The 13,777-nt window shown below is 43.6% G+C and overlaps 1 non-coding gene across 1 annotated transcript; it reads right to left on the minus strand.

Annotated features, from left to right (window-relative positions):
• Positions 1 to 13,070: 13,070 nt before the first annotated feature.
• On the minus strand, positions 13,071 to 13,274 carry LOC114501133. Its single transcript, XR_003684898.1, has one exon. It is a non-coding gene; the product is annotated as a small nucleolar RNA SNORA74 (small nucleolar RNA).
• Positions 13,275 to 13,777: the final 503 nt, after the last annotated feature.

Raw genomic sequence — 13,777 nt, forward strand, 5'->3', positions numbered from 1 at the left:
CAGTTGTAAAAGAATATAGAATGAATAAATTAGTCATTTTATCTACATATGCAATGCCAAACAACCAGCCTGCTATCTGCACCACATTACCTGAAATCACAGATTATTTGTATATCATACCATCTCAACCTAAATTGGTATACACATTACATTTGAAAAGACTCAAAGTTGATGAGACTTTAGGGCCTCTGGAATATTTAAAAATAATCTAACAACTGAAATAATTCTTTCCATATTCAAAAATGCAAAGCTTAGAAGAAAATTTTTAATATAGCACACCACTTGCATATTTTAAAATTTTGCTATGTTTGTTCACATCTCCAAAGAATTAAGGCCCAATTGATACCATTCAGGTGGAGATTATGGCACTTTTGAAGTGAGATTATGCTATTATGTACCCAACATTTTGGTAAGGACGTGTTATCTTCACTTAAGAAAAAGACATATTACATTATTTATTTATGAGAAACCAAAGCATTCATTGCCTTAGGTGATCATTTGTATCAAGGTTCCCTTTCTGCCCATTGAAAGGGCAAGTTACAAAACTCAATAGCGCCCCATTGTGGAATTGTGCAAAAAGTGACAGCTAACCAGGGTTTTGCTATTTTTCTTTCTCCTTTGTTTTGTTACAAGGGTTTCTCTTTATAAAAGAAACTCTCTCTGGTTTAGAAGCTATAACTAAGTTCCTTAGGAGCTGAACAAAAGCAAGGAGTGGATCATTTCCATGAGTGCATTAACATATACATATTAGAGATGAATTTATATTTCTTAAAAACAAAATACCCTTCATATATCCTTAGACACTGCGACTATTCCAAAGAGTATAGAGAAAATAAAAGATACTTGTTCAAAGTGCTGTCTTATTTTTTCACTTGATGTCCTCAAGGTAAGGATATTTAAATCATAAAAAGAACATTAGCTACATCATAAATTCTCTTACCCTAAAGGTAGGAGACAAAAATGGGCATAAAATATAATGGCACCCTATTTCCAAGCTTCCTTTCATAATTATATCAATTAAATTTTATGAGAACTATGTATATAACTCACACACTTATTTTCGTCTTTCTGTTATGGAAGGTACATTGTGCAGGTCTAAAAGAGAGCAAGGCCCGGGACCTTGGACTTGGAAACCGTGCCCGTTCCTTCGAGCCCCTGACCGAAAGCACCTGGTCTGCAGTGTGGTCCATCTGCTTGATGCCTGGTTCCAGTGAACGTTTTCTCCTGCATATTACAGCTAGAACTGCTTCCCTGTTGATTCCTCCTCCCCGCCATTACCCCGACATTTGGGGCAGCCCTTAAGGCTTTAAAAGCGGTGAATCTGCTTTTCAGGTGAATTTTCCTCACGGTCTTAAATGCTCTCTCCCAAGACATCATTTCCCTGCCTCTCACTCCTCTTGTGGCAATTAGAGGACTCCTGTTGTGAAGGACACCACCTCCAAGCTTAAACTAAAACATAAAAGTGAAGTTATCAGGGGGAAAAAAACAATAACAACAAAAAACAAGACTATCTAGCCAGATGAGTTTCTAAAAGCAATGAACACGTCTTCCAGAAATTAAGTTTCCATTAAAGAAGCACAAGTCAGCCCTGGCTGGTATGGTTTAGTGGGTTGAGCACCAGCCTGCGAAACAAAAGGTCACAGGTTCAAATCCCCATCAGGGCACATGCCTGTGTTGTGGCCCAGGTCCCCAGCAGGGTGCATGTGAGAAGCAACCAATTGACATTTCTCTCACACTGATGTTTCTCTCCCTTTCTTTCTCCCTTTCTTCTCCTCTCTCTAGGAATGAATAAATAAAATCTTTAGGGGGGAAAAAAGAAGTACAAGTCAGCAGAAACCTAGAGCAAAAAAAATCTAAAACTGGTGCTAGTCTCATCACAACAATAATGTACATTTTTCCCAAGTCTTGAATACAATGGCACTCCTTAAAAAAATAAGCAATGGTATTTAAAGTAGAAGGTCCTAAGATACCTGAAGACTGTGCAGTATTTGTAAACGCCAAGGAGAAACTGAAAGCATAGGTTGAGAAGATGCTGCAAAGAATTACAGATAAACTGATGGGCATTTACCAAGTCAAGCTGCCATGCAATTAATCAAATTGGTGACAGCAGTTCAAAGAAGCTGATAAACAACTGGAGTACCAGTGGCTACATGAATGCGGCAATCACAAAGCACCAGCAATGAAGAAAATAAAAGCAGGAAATTTTTAAAAACAAAGCAAAAACTATCTTCTGATCTGAAGGATAATTTCAGCAGGTTCTTATTCAGTAAATAAAAAGAGCCCACTCACTTTCACTCAGAAACCATCCTCACTGACATATATTTGTCACGATTTTACACTTGAACCAAGGCAGCATTTCAAGGCTGTCAGGAAGAAACAAGAAGAAACATTTAAAGATGAAAGTGGTAAGAATGAATTTGGATCTTTTATTCAGGGTTTTGAAAAATAAAGAATCTTATGTTTAAAAAAAACCCCTGTGAAGTGGAAGAAACAGACCTTGAATTGTGGATTGTGGGCTTATCTTCCTTGAATGCCATCTGGTGATGACCTGCGCGTTCAGCATTTCAAGCGTGCGTCCCAGAGCAACGACTTTTCTTCTGATGGGCGCGCTGGAGCCTCAGGCTACGAGAAAATATTTTAAAATTTCCTCTTGAACTCAGACAGTATGATTTGGGCCCCAAGCCTACATGAGTTGCAGGTCCATGATTACAAATGCTCAAAAAATTTCATTTTTTTCTACCCAGAGATAAACCAAGACAGAGTGTTCCACGTCATTTCTGCTATTGAACGGGAGTCTCCCTAATCCACCCCCTTCCTAAGGTTGCAGTTCAAGGAGTTTCGAGGAGTCTGGCCATACACTGGGCAGCCATTTATCTCTAGTAGAGGGATGGGTGGAGGTGGAAGAGGGTATAAGGGGGATAAATAGTAATGGGGAAAAATACAATAAAAAAAGTATGTTTAGTAGACCCTCGCTCCTAGCTCCTGTCCCCATGTAAATGCCAGAACCCAAGTCCCTGGATAACTAAAACTAACAGCTCCCCGCCCCGAGACCTCCTCCCAGACCAGCTGCAGCATCAGCTCACCTGTTTACCAGGCTTTCATTTCTTTCTTTTTTCTGGCCCCTGGAGATTTTCCACACTTTCTGCACATTGCATAATAAACATATTTGTAAGTCATTTCAAATAAATGGCTGGGTTTTTTATGAATGCTTGATAATATATTTATCTGCCTATTGAACTATTTTATTTTTCACAATTACAAATAACACTTGGGTAGACATCCCTGCACCTAAACTTTTATGGGCATGCTCGATTATTATCCCAAATGCCCTGGGATAGATTTCTAGTAGTGAGTTGGCGAGTGAAAGGGCAAGCATACGTGTATATTGAAGGTTTCACTTCAACCATACATAGCACACTTTCATACTTTTCTTATAATATTTATTTAATTCTTCCTTGTTTTATACTTACTAATGGACTTGTAGTCTCCACTAGATTGCAAACCTGATGCTCGGTAAACCCATATTCCATTAGTTTGAGCATAAATACCTCCAAAGAACATAATAAAAGTGTACTGGCTTGAATTAAAGCCAAGTTAATCATTTTAATGGTTCAAAATCAATAGTAATGAACTTGTCCTTGAGATTCTTTGAGAGAGAACCTCAGCGCAGAAAACAGCCTCTCAGTGCAGACCCCCTGCCTGTTCAGGTTTTGAGGTACGTTTCCAGAGAGAGGATGGAAGATTGGGGACTTCAACCCAGCAGGCACCCAAGAAGGTGTCCACGACCAGTGTTGGGTGTCATTAAACATGGTCTTGGGAAAGATGTGGGTGATCTACAAGGTGTTAACTTTGCTTCATAATTAGATAGTCAATCTTTGCCATCAAATTGGCTAATTCTTATCCTGTGATTTGTTAGTTGCCTGGGACTCTCGCTTTCTGGAGATTTTGCTAGAAGTCCCACGCATCTGTGCAGCGGTGCATCCAGGCTCCAGAGCTGCTAACACATCCTGGGCAGTGGCTTTCGCTGTGGTCACTGCCATAGCTGGGCAGTACTCCACACCCCAGCTCATGTGTGTGTTGCAGCTGGGGGCTTACCTAAGTTACAACGAGATCTAGTGAGGAGCTGATTAATCAACCTTATTGCCCCTAATAGAGAGTGTTATGGACTGCATTTTTGTTCATCACCCCAATTTTGTCTGTTGCAACCATAATCTCCAATGTGTTGGTATTAGGAACTGGGGCCTTTGGAGGTGATTAGGTCATGAGGGTGGGCCCCCTATGGTGGGATCGGTGCCCTTATCACAAACACGAAAGAGCTTCCACTCTCTGCTCCCCACGAAGTGAGGACAGCGAGCACATGGCGGTCTGTGACCCAGACAAGGTCCCTCACCAGGACACCACCAGGTTGCCCTCCATCTCAGACCTGCACCTTCCAGAGCTGTGAGGAACTAATGTCTGCTGAGTAAGCCCCGGGCCTGCAGAGTTCTGTTACAGCGGCCGAACTGCCTGAGACGGACAGTGTCCAGCAGATACGTATGTCCTTGCCAGGACAAGACCTCCCCCACCTTTTTCCCTTGGCCTTTGTGGCCAGTTGTGTGGACTGCACTTCAGCTTGCCTGTGAAACAAGCCATCAGGAAAAGCTTGATGCTCTTGCTCTGAAGTATCATAAAAATTAGCACTGGCCCTCATCTTAGCAAAACAGGAGCACAGATTTCAGAACCACATTTCTGGGCATCTCTCTCCCCACTCTTGTGTTTTGTTTAGTGACATCATGCATTTTTGATTGCTGTTATTAGAAAAGATACAGTAAGCTCTTTGGTATATACGTAAGGTCTATAAGATCACAGTGCTATGAATATGTGTGCATTTCCTAAACTATAAATGAGAAATTATGGTTTTGAGTTATAGTAATGTTGTGGCTAAAAGTATTAATACTCACCCCTGGCCGGTGTGGTGCAGTGGATTGAGTGCCAGCCCCAGAACCAAAGGGTCGCTGGTTCGATTCCCAGTCTAGGGCACATGCTTGGGCTGCAGGCCAGGTCCCCAATAAGGAGTGCTTGAGAGGCAACCACACATTGATGTTTCTTTCCCTCTCTTTCACTCTTCCTTCCCCTCTCTAAAAATAAATAAATAAAATCCTTTTTAAAAAGAAGTTTTAAAAAGTATTAATACTCAACATCACTAATCACCAGAGAAAAGCAAATTGAAACCACAGTGAGATATCACCACACACCAGCCAGAATGGCCATCAACAATAAATAAACTAACAACAAGTGCTGGTGAGGATATAGGGAAAGGGGAACTCTTTTACACTGTTGGTGGGAATACAGGTCAGTGCAGCCACTGTGGAAAGCAGTATGGAGATACTTCAAAAAATTAAAAATGGATCTGCCTTTTGAGTCAGCAATCCAACCTCTGGGAAAATATCCAAAGGAACCCAAAACACTAATTTGAAAAAACATAAGCACCCTTATGTTCATTGGAGCATTGTTTACAGTCACCAAGATATGGAAACAGCCCAAGTGTCCATCAGTAGATGAGTGGATACAACTACTATGGGACATTTACACAATGAAATGTGATTCATCCATAAAAAAGAAGAAAATTTTACCATTTGTGACAGTGCAGATGGGCCTGGATAACATTATACTCAGTGGAATTAGCCAGTCAGAGAAAGACAAATGCCATATGATTTCACTCATATGTGGAATCTAATGAACAAACTGAACTGATGAGGAAAATAGGGACAGACTCCATAGAGAGCAGGATGGCAGCTAGTGGTTGGGGGTGGAGGGATTGAGCAAAAAGGGAAAAGGACTCAAGGACGCAGACAACAGTGTGGTGATTGCTGGGGGGAGGGTGTATAGGGGACTAAACAGTAATGGAAAAAGCACAACAAAGATTTTTTTAAAGCTGTGGTACCTTTGCATAATGAAATACTATGCAACCCATAAAAAGAAGGAAATCTTACCCTTTGAGACAGTGTAGATGGACCTGGAGAACATTACATTAAGTGAAATAAGCAAGTCAGAGAAAGACAAATGCCATAGGACCTCACTTATTTGTGGAATCTAATGAACAAAACTGACACGGGGCATGGGTACATGGAACAGTCTGACAGCTGTCAGAGGGGAGGTGGAGAGGGACTGGAAGAAAGAAGGTGAAGGGATTAACCAAAGAACACGTTTGCATGACCTGTGGACACTGCCAACAGTGCGGTGATGGCCAGGGGAAGGGGGAGGGGTGACGGCTGGGTGGAGTTGGGCAAAGGGCGGGGGAGGACTGTCCAGCTCTGTTTCTTCCTTGAGGCTAGATGAGACCAACAGACTGGTGATCAGCTGGTTTAATGCCAAGAAGAATTAAAATAGGGGTAAAATATGAAGGGCGTCAAAGAGTGAACTATGTTGATTGGCGAAGAGGCAAATGATGACATCTGGGGAAAGTCTGAATCTAGAAACAGTGAAGGCAGATGTTAGGGCAGGAAATAGGGGTTCTCCTAGGGGTTGCATCTGGAGATGCAGCCAGAATGTGGGGGGAAGGTGACGGGGTCTCAGATACAGGTGATACTGATGAACGGAGGTGTGTCCCTGACAGCCAAGGGGGCACAGGAGGGTCTGTGTGTGCACGCCAAGCCCAGGAGCATAGGCTAGAGGAACATTATTGTTTGTTCAGGTTGCTGGGGAGACACTTTGGGACCAGCCAGGGGGCTGTCATAACACTTATGGGAAATCGTTTACTTTGGATTTTGTAGGATTAATCAGAGAGGGGTGAAGTGGAAGAGGAGAAGGTGAATGTGGGGGATGGAGAGAGAGAGGCATCAGAGACGAGACCCCTATAAGCAGCCATGGACCTGCTCTCCCAAGAAGACACCTCAGCTTCTCTTGTAATAATAAAAATGCATCAGAATTTCGTCTACCTTAGTCAGAATGTCACCCTGGAGCCTCCCATTCCCAGCTGCAAAACACTGGTAATTGACATTGGTGATTATGGACAACACTCAGAGAAAAGCGAGTAAGTTAGGTTCAATAAAACATCAATTTCACTTATGTTCATCTGGTCTCTAATTTATTCATGAGCACTGTGGAGATTTCCATCAGCCAAGCACACACCCCACAGCCATCCGGTCACTAGGGGTTTCCTAACCCACTTTTAAAATTATAACCACAAAACCAGCACCCTGCATGATGTAAATTGTTCTTGTATATAATTCAGTAACTTCCCCCTTGTCCTCCCTTCTGTAAGACAGAACTCTAATTTATTTCTCTTTCCTTCTGTGGATAAACTCATTTTTTTCTTGTTATAAAAGAATTCTAGTTGGCTGCCTTGGAACCAGCCAAAGAATAGACCTGAATCCTCAGAGCGGAGTGGAGATTACGGAGTGAAGTTCAGCTGACCTCACGCCACAAAGTAAGCTGCAGTCCACTTAACCTGCCAGCAACGATACATTACGTTCCTCTGCTTAAAGGACACGGGGGTGGCACCGGGCCGGGTGGAGGGTCTGTTAAAGAAAAGCCCTCAGTCCCTCACTCCCGCTGCCGTCCGCTGTGAGGGGGCTGCCTCCTGCCTGTCCCTGCAATTCATCATGGTCCGGCTCCCACTCAAGTATCTAGGGAGGGGCCCCAAGGTGGTGACAGTTTGTCTTTCTCTGCTCTTTTGACAGCAGGTGGGGGAAAGGGCGATAAACTCGAAGGAATAACATTAAGATATTCTCAGGTGAGACCTGTGTGTAGCCAGAGGAGGGCTGACTTCCCAGACACATCTGTGGGGGCAGATACTATTTTTCTTCAAATCTGAGGTCATTTTGTCGATGCTTTCTATCCCCGTAGGCCAGTAATGGTTTTGCTCACAAAGTGACCCAGCCCATGGAGTAGGGGCCTCGTGGAGGGGGAGCAGAGGCCGGCCAGCCTCAGAGGACTTGAAGGCTTTTGAGAGCTGGTTAAATATGCCATACTCTATAAATGCCTCAAATACAGTGGAGTCTGGCAGAAAGTTCTGGTCTCCTCCCCAGCAAATTCTCAGTTATTCTGGTCTCCTGGGAAAGTCATCCCTATTGCTCTGTTTTTTACTCCTGCCCACCTCCAGGCCTGTGAGGTGGCTTGTAGAACAAGTCACAACACACAGCAGAGTCACTGGGAAGAAGGGCAGAAAAGGGACCATGTGGATGAGCAGGTGTTAATTCCCACGTCCTACACATGAGTGTGATTCAGTGCCAAACACACACCATGGAAGGCCAGGCGTTTGAGGGGACTCGTGGGGCAATTCCCTGTGGAGGCCTGTTACTCATACACATCCCTCCCCCAGTAACGACGGGAACAGAATCTCTCCTTGTAGTCGTCAGAATGTTGGATGGATTAAGTGAAGCCTACATGACTTAAAAGCAGAGTGCCGTAGCTTGATTATATTGCAGTAGCGTGGATTTAGTCACAGCACCCCCACATTTACCCTCTGAGCCAGGAGGGTCGGTGGGCCATCAGCAATGACAGGCAGACTTCGTCTGACACACTCAGTTAAAGGCGCTGAATCGAGCCCGGTTTCCCTACTGGGGCACTGAGGCGGGGCCGGGCCTGTACATGTGCTTGAACTCAGTGTGAATTAGCTCGTCCCTTCCCCAGCCACACCCAGGGCAGAAAGCTGCTCTTCCCTTACATGTACCTTTCAGACCAGAAATTCAGTCTTTAACAGGAAATGTAGGAAAAAAACTGAGAATGCAAAGAAAAATAGGTTTATTCACAAAACTGAATGTGCTCTTGGAGCTAAAATCCAGGGCAGGGCGGGTCTGCAGGCTGGGGCTCCAGAGCTCCGGCCTTCTTCTGCTCTACCTCTGCGCCTATTCAAATTCAATTTTTTTCTTTCTGCAAAAGTTGGATGAAGCTATCGGTGTGCTTCCCTTACCAGACGGGGTCCCATAGCCTGTTTTCCCACCACTGGAGGGTAGAGGTTAAGAGACCACTGTTGCAGTCTGTGAGAACGGTAAGTTCAGAACACAGTTCCATCTCAGCGTCTGTGGGGGTGACATCAGCAGCAGTGTGGCAGCGAGCCCGTGCTGGCCTCCGTGGTGCACTCTGGGTGGACCCAGCTCACGGTCTGCACATCTTCTCCTGAAGTCTGTGCCACCATCCCGGCCCTCTGGCTAGAAGCTCTGCTCTCTCAGAATCTTAGGTTCCCCTCCCCACGTGAACTGTGTTGCAGCTTCCATACTGGGTGGTTTTCAGGACAAAGTGGCAAGAGAAAATAGAAAAAATAAGCAAGATTCCCCCAGATGATTTGGAGAACAGGGGCCCATTTCCCCAGGTCCTTGCCAGGGACAGGTTGCCCTCGGCATTTCAGAAGCTCACATCCCAGTGTGGCTGCAGCTTCAGCATGGGAGCAAGGCCAGGAGAGGAGAGAAGAGGGAAGGGCCCCAGGCAGGCCCCCACAGTCCCCTTGTCCAGTCCTCTCCCTGTCATTCCCTTCCTGCTCGTGGAGCAGTGCTGAGACTCACCACCTTCAGGACAAAGCTGAGATCAAGGAGGGAAAACCAATCAGGTCACCGCCGTGCTGGTCATCTGTCAAGTTCTGACTTCTGCCTCCAGTCTGCCCACTGCTGCTTCCTTTTCGGAGTCCGCAGATACCGGCTATTCTGTTCTGTCCCAAGCTCGTGGCTGTCATCAGTAGGGGTACGCCTGGCCGTGGACTTGCTCTGTCTTGGCTGGCTCCATGGTCATCTGTTTTCTTTTCTAAGAAGAAGAAAGGGAAGGAAGAAAGTGAGTCTGGACAGCAAGTAGACTTTCTTTAGAAGTCCGTGGACAGTGTTTTCTTTACTCACAGTCTGTTGAAGTGCTGTGTCGGCTGGCAGGAGGTACTTTTATTTTCTTCTCTCTGGGTATTCTTCCTGAAGAAGGTGGATGAAGTTGTACATATAGTGGGACAGGAAACTGGGCGTGCTGTCCTGTGTTCTGAGATGCATGGTGTTCTCACTGTTCTGCATTTCTGAGCCTCTCTCACCATGTGGCTGAGCTGGAGACAGGACCATCAGTGACTGGCTCCCCCAGGGCCTTTCTGACACCGACTGTGCATCCATCCCGCAGGACGTTGGTCTGTGCTCATTGCCAGCCGAATGTGGAAGGTCAACAGGGTTCGAGGGCACTCAGTGGAGCCGCATGTCGGAGAAGCCCTGGGTCTCTGAGTCACTGCATGGAGAGGTTGCCTGGCTCACATCAGACTGGGACATGAGGAACAAGCAGGATTTCACTGGGTTCAGACACTGAATGGTCTGTTATGACAGCTCCATGTCATTACCATAATGGATACAGTCTTTGATGCGCAATTAGGATCTCCATGGCTAAACCACTTGTAAATGTCAGTTTTGATGAGTCACTTTCTGTCTCTCATCTTAGTTTAACCTCCCGCCCAATGGGGTGTGTTAGGTTCATCCACCAGCATTACTCTTCCCTTCTCGCGGGCACACTAGAGATAAATTGGAGCTATCCCTGGAAGAAGAGAGCGTATGAAGACAAGGCACTATTACCACCACAATTTTAAGCACCATTCTGCCAAGCACACAGAGAAAAAATAATCATATCTTACCTTTAACAGCATAAGTATCATTTCTGCAATTGCAATTGACAGACAACTCAAAAGCACACGCTCCCAGTGATGGTGCTGCCTTCACTTTGGTTGTGCATCCCTCCGATCATCACAAGTCCATCCCTCTGATCATCACAAGTCCTTGAGCAGTGGCACTCACGGGCACTGTGCCTCTGACAGTCACCAGGTCCCAGCCAACGTGCCGGGAAGGTCTTTTACATCCTTGGTTAAATTTTTTCCTAGGTTTTTTACAAATGTACGTCTATTTATTTTTATATTTTGTATCATAGTGACACAAAAGGAGTATAAAATTTCTGTAGAGTCACACAGTGTGCTTCCAATATGAAAATCCCCATTATGTTTTACTTATCCTTTTGCTTTATGATTTTCCTCTGGGTGTCCAATGACAGCCTTGTCCCATATAATTCTGATGCAATTGTTAATGGGATTGTTCTCTTATTTTCTCTTTCTGATAGTTTATTACTGGTATACAAAAATGCAGCTGATTCTAGATATTAATTTTGTATTCCTCTAGTTTACTGAATTCATTTAGCAATTCTAAAAGTTTTTTGGTGTAATCTTTAGGATTCTGTATATACAATATCATGTCATTTGCCAATAACGACAGTTTCACATCTTCCTTTCCAATTTGGATGCCTTTTATTTCTTCTTGTCTAGTTGCTGTGGCTAGGATTCCTAGTACTACGTTGACTACTAGTGGTGAGAGCAGACATCTTTGTCTTGTTCCGAATTTAAGGGAGATGCTTTAGCTTTTCCCAATTGTGTATGTTGGCTGTGGGTTTTGCATATATGGCCTTCATTGTGTTTAGGTATGTTTGTCCTATTCTCACTTTGCTGAGACTTTTTATTATAAATGGGTGCTTTATTTTATCAAATGCTTTCTCTGCATCTATTGATATGATCATATGGTTTTCATCCTTCATTTTATGTGGTGTATCATGTTTATTGATTTGCAAATATTGTACTAACCTCGAGTCTCCAGAATAAATCCCACTTGATAATGATGTATGATCTTTTTAATGTATTGCTGAATCCAGTTTGCTAATATTTTGTTGAAGATTTTAGCATCTATGTTCATCAGGGATATTGGCCTATAATTTTCTTTCTTTGTATTGTTTTTATATGATTATGGAATTAGGATAATGCTGGCTTTGTAAAATGGGTTTAGGAGTCTCCCCTCCTCTTGATTTTTTGGAATAGTTGAGAAGGATCGGTGTTAGGTCTTCTTTGAATGTTTGGTAAAATTCACCTCTGAAGCCATCCAATCCAGAACTTTCATTTTGGGGGGAGTTTTTTTTATTACTGCTTCAATTTTTTAGATGTAATCAGTTTATTCTGATTTTCTTATTTTTAATTTAGTTTTGGAAAATTGTACATTTCTAGAATTATCCATTTTGTCCAGTTTGTCCAATTTGTTGGCATACAGTTGTTCATAATATTTTCTTACAATCTTTTGTAGTTCTGTGGAGTCAGTTGTTTTTTCTCTTTCATTTCTGATTTTATGTATTTGGGTCCTCTCCCCTTTTTTTCTTGATGAGTCTGAATAAAGGTTTGTCAATCTTGTTTATTTTTTTTTAAAAAACTGGCTCAGTTTCATTGATTTGTTTTGTTTTTCATTTTTGTTTTTTATTTTTTTGGTATTGCTTTTTTAGATTCAATTTCCTTTATTTATGTTCTGATCTTTAGCTTCTTTCCTTCTATTCACTATGGGCTCTGTTGTTCTTTTTCAAGTTCCTTTAAGTGTAAAGCCAGATTGTGTATTTGGCCTTCTTCTTGTTTCTTGAGATAGGCCTGTAATGCTCTGAATTTCCCTCTTCGGACAGATTTAGGGTTGCTGTGTTCTCATTTTCATTTGTTTCAAGGTATGTTTTGATCTCTTCTTTGATGTCATTGTTAAGCCATTCATTGTTTAGTAACATGTCTTGGTGTGCTTTTCAGTGTTCTTCTTGTGATTGAGTTTCATACCATTATGGCCCAAGAAAGTGCTGGATATGATTTCAGTCTTTTTAAATTTATTGAGACTTGCTTTGTGTCATAGGATCCATAGTCTAGTATCAGCTGGGTGAGCTCAAGGGCTCCACAGAGTGTCCGTGGGTTCTCAGAGGCCAGGGAGCTGCTTCCTGCTGTGGGTGATCCGGGGTCCCCGGGGATGTGGCAACCGAGTGAGAGCATGGTGGGGTCACGCAGCTGCAATCCTGTTGCCGTCACAAAAAGTTTAGTCTTATCCTGTGTGGCTGATCCTAGCAGGTGCCTCCCTCCATTTCCTTCCTAAGAGAACTGCAGTTCTGTTTGGACATATGACCAAAGGCATGTTTATTGGGCAGCACCCTCCCAGCCTTCGCCCCCAGGGCTGGGTGAGCCAGCTGGCTGGGGCGCAGGAGAGAACAGGTGGGTGAATAACGTTTTCTTGGGTGGGTGTAAAATGCTATGACAACCATTAAAGCTTTAAAAAAAAGTGTGTGTGTGTGTGTGTGTGTGTGTGTGTGTCTTCTCCCATTCTAGAACTAAGCAGCCAAAGCGAATGCCTAGCACACTCTCAAGGAAGCACAGTCCTGCCTTGCACCAGCACCAGATGCCACCAGGACAGTGACAGAGGCACCTGGAGGAAGAAGGCAGGACACTCCTCTCCCAGCAGTGTGACCCCGTCCCGGCGGTGAGTCTGTCTGCACAGCTCACGGCTGCTGGGGCCAGTGAGGCTTCAGACAGGAGACTGACGTGATCTGGTTTATATTCTTCAAACATCACTCTGAGTTACATTTTTATGTTTATATTTTTAATTTTTACTTATTTTACTTCACTTTTTTATATTTTTAATAATTTTTCTAAATTATTCTATTAGAGTTGACATTCAATATCAGTTTCAGGTATACAGCATAGTAGTTAGATATTTATATACCTTACAAAGTGATCCCCCCAATAACTCTGCTGTGGGGCCTCCTTTAAAAGGGTGTTAATCCCATTCAGGAGGGCTTTACCCTCACGACCTAATCACTCTCAAAGGTCCCCACCTTTTATCTAGTTCTAATTGAATTTATTTGGGTGACATTGGTTAATAAGTATGTACGTTTCAGGTATACACTTCTCAATGCCTCATCTGTATAGTGTGTGTTTGGCCCTCCAAGTTAAGTCTTCCATCCCCATTTATTCCTCCTAGACCCTCTTCTACCCATCCCCACCCCACTCCCCCTC

Source organism: Phyllostomus discolor, chromosome 6 (genome assembly GCF_004126475.2).
Source record: "Phyllostomus discolor isolate MPI-MPIP mPhyDis1 chromosome 6, mPhyDis1.pri.v3, whole genome shotgun sequence".
NCBI lineage: Eukaryota > Metazoa > Chordata > Mammalia > Chiroptera > Phyllostomidae > Phyllostomus > Phyllostomus discolor.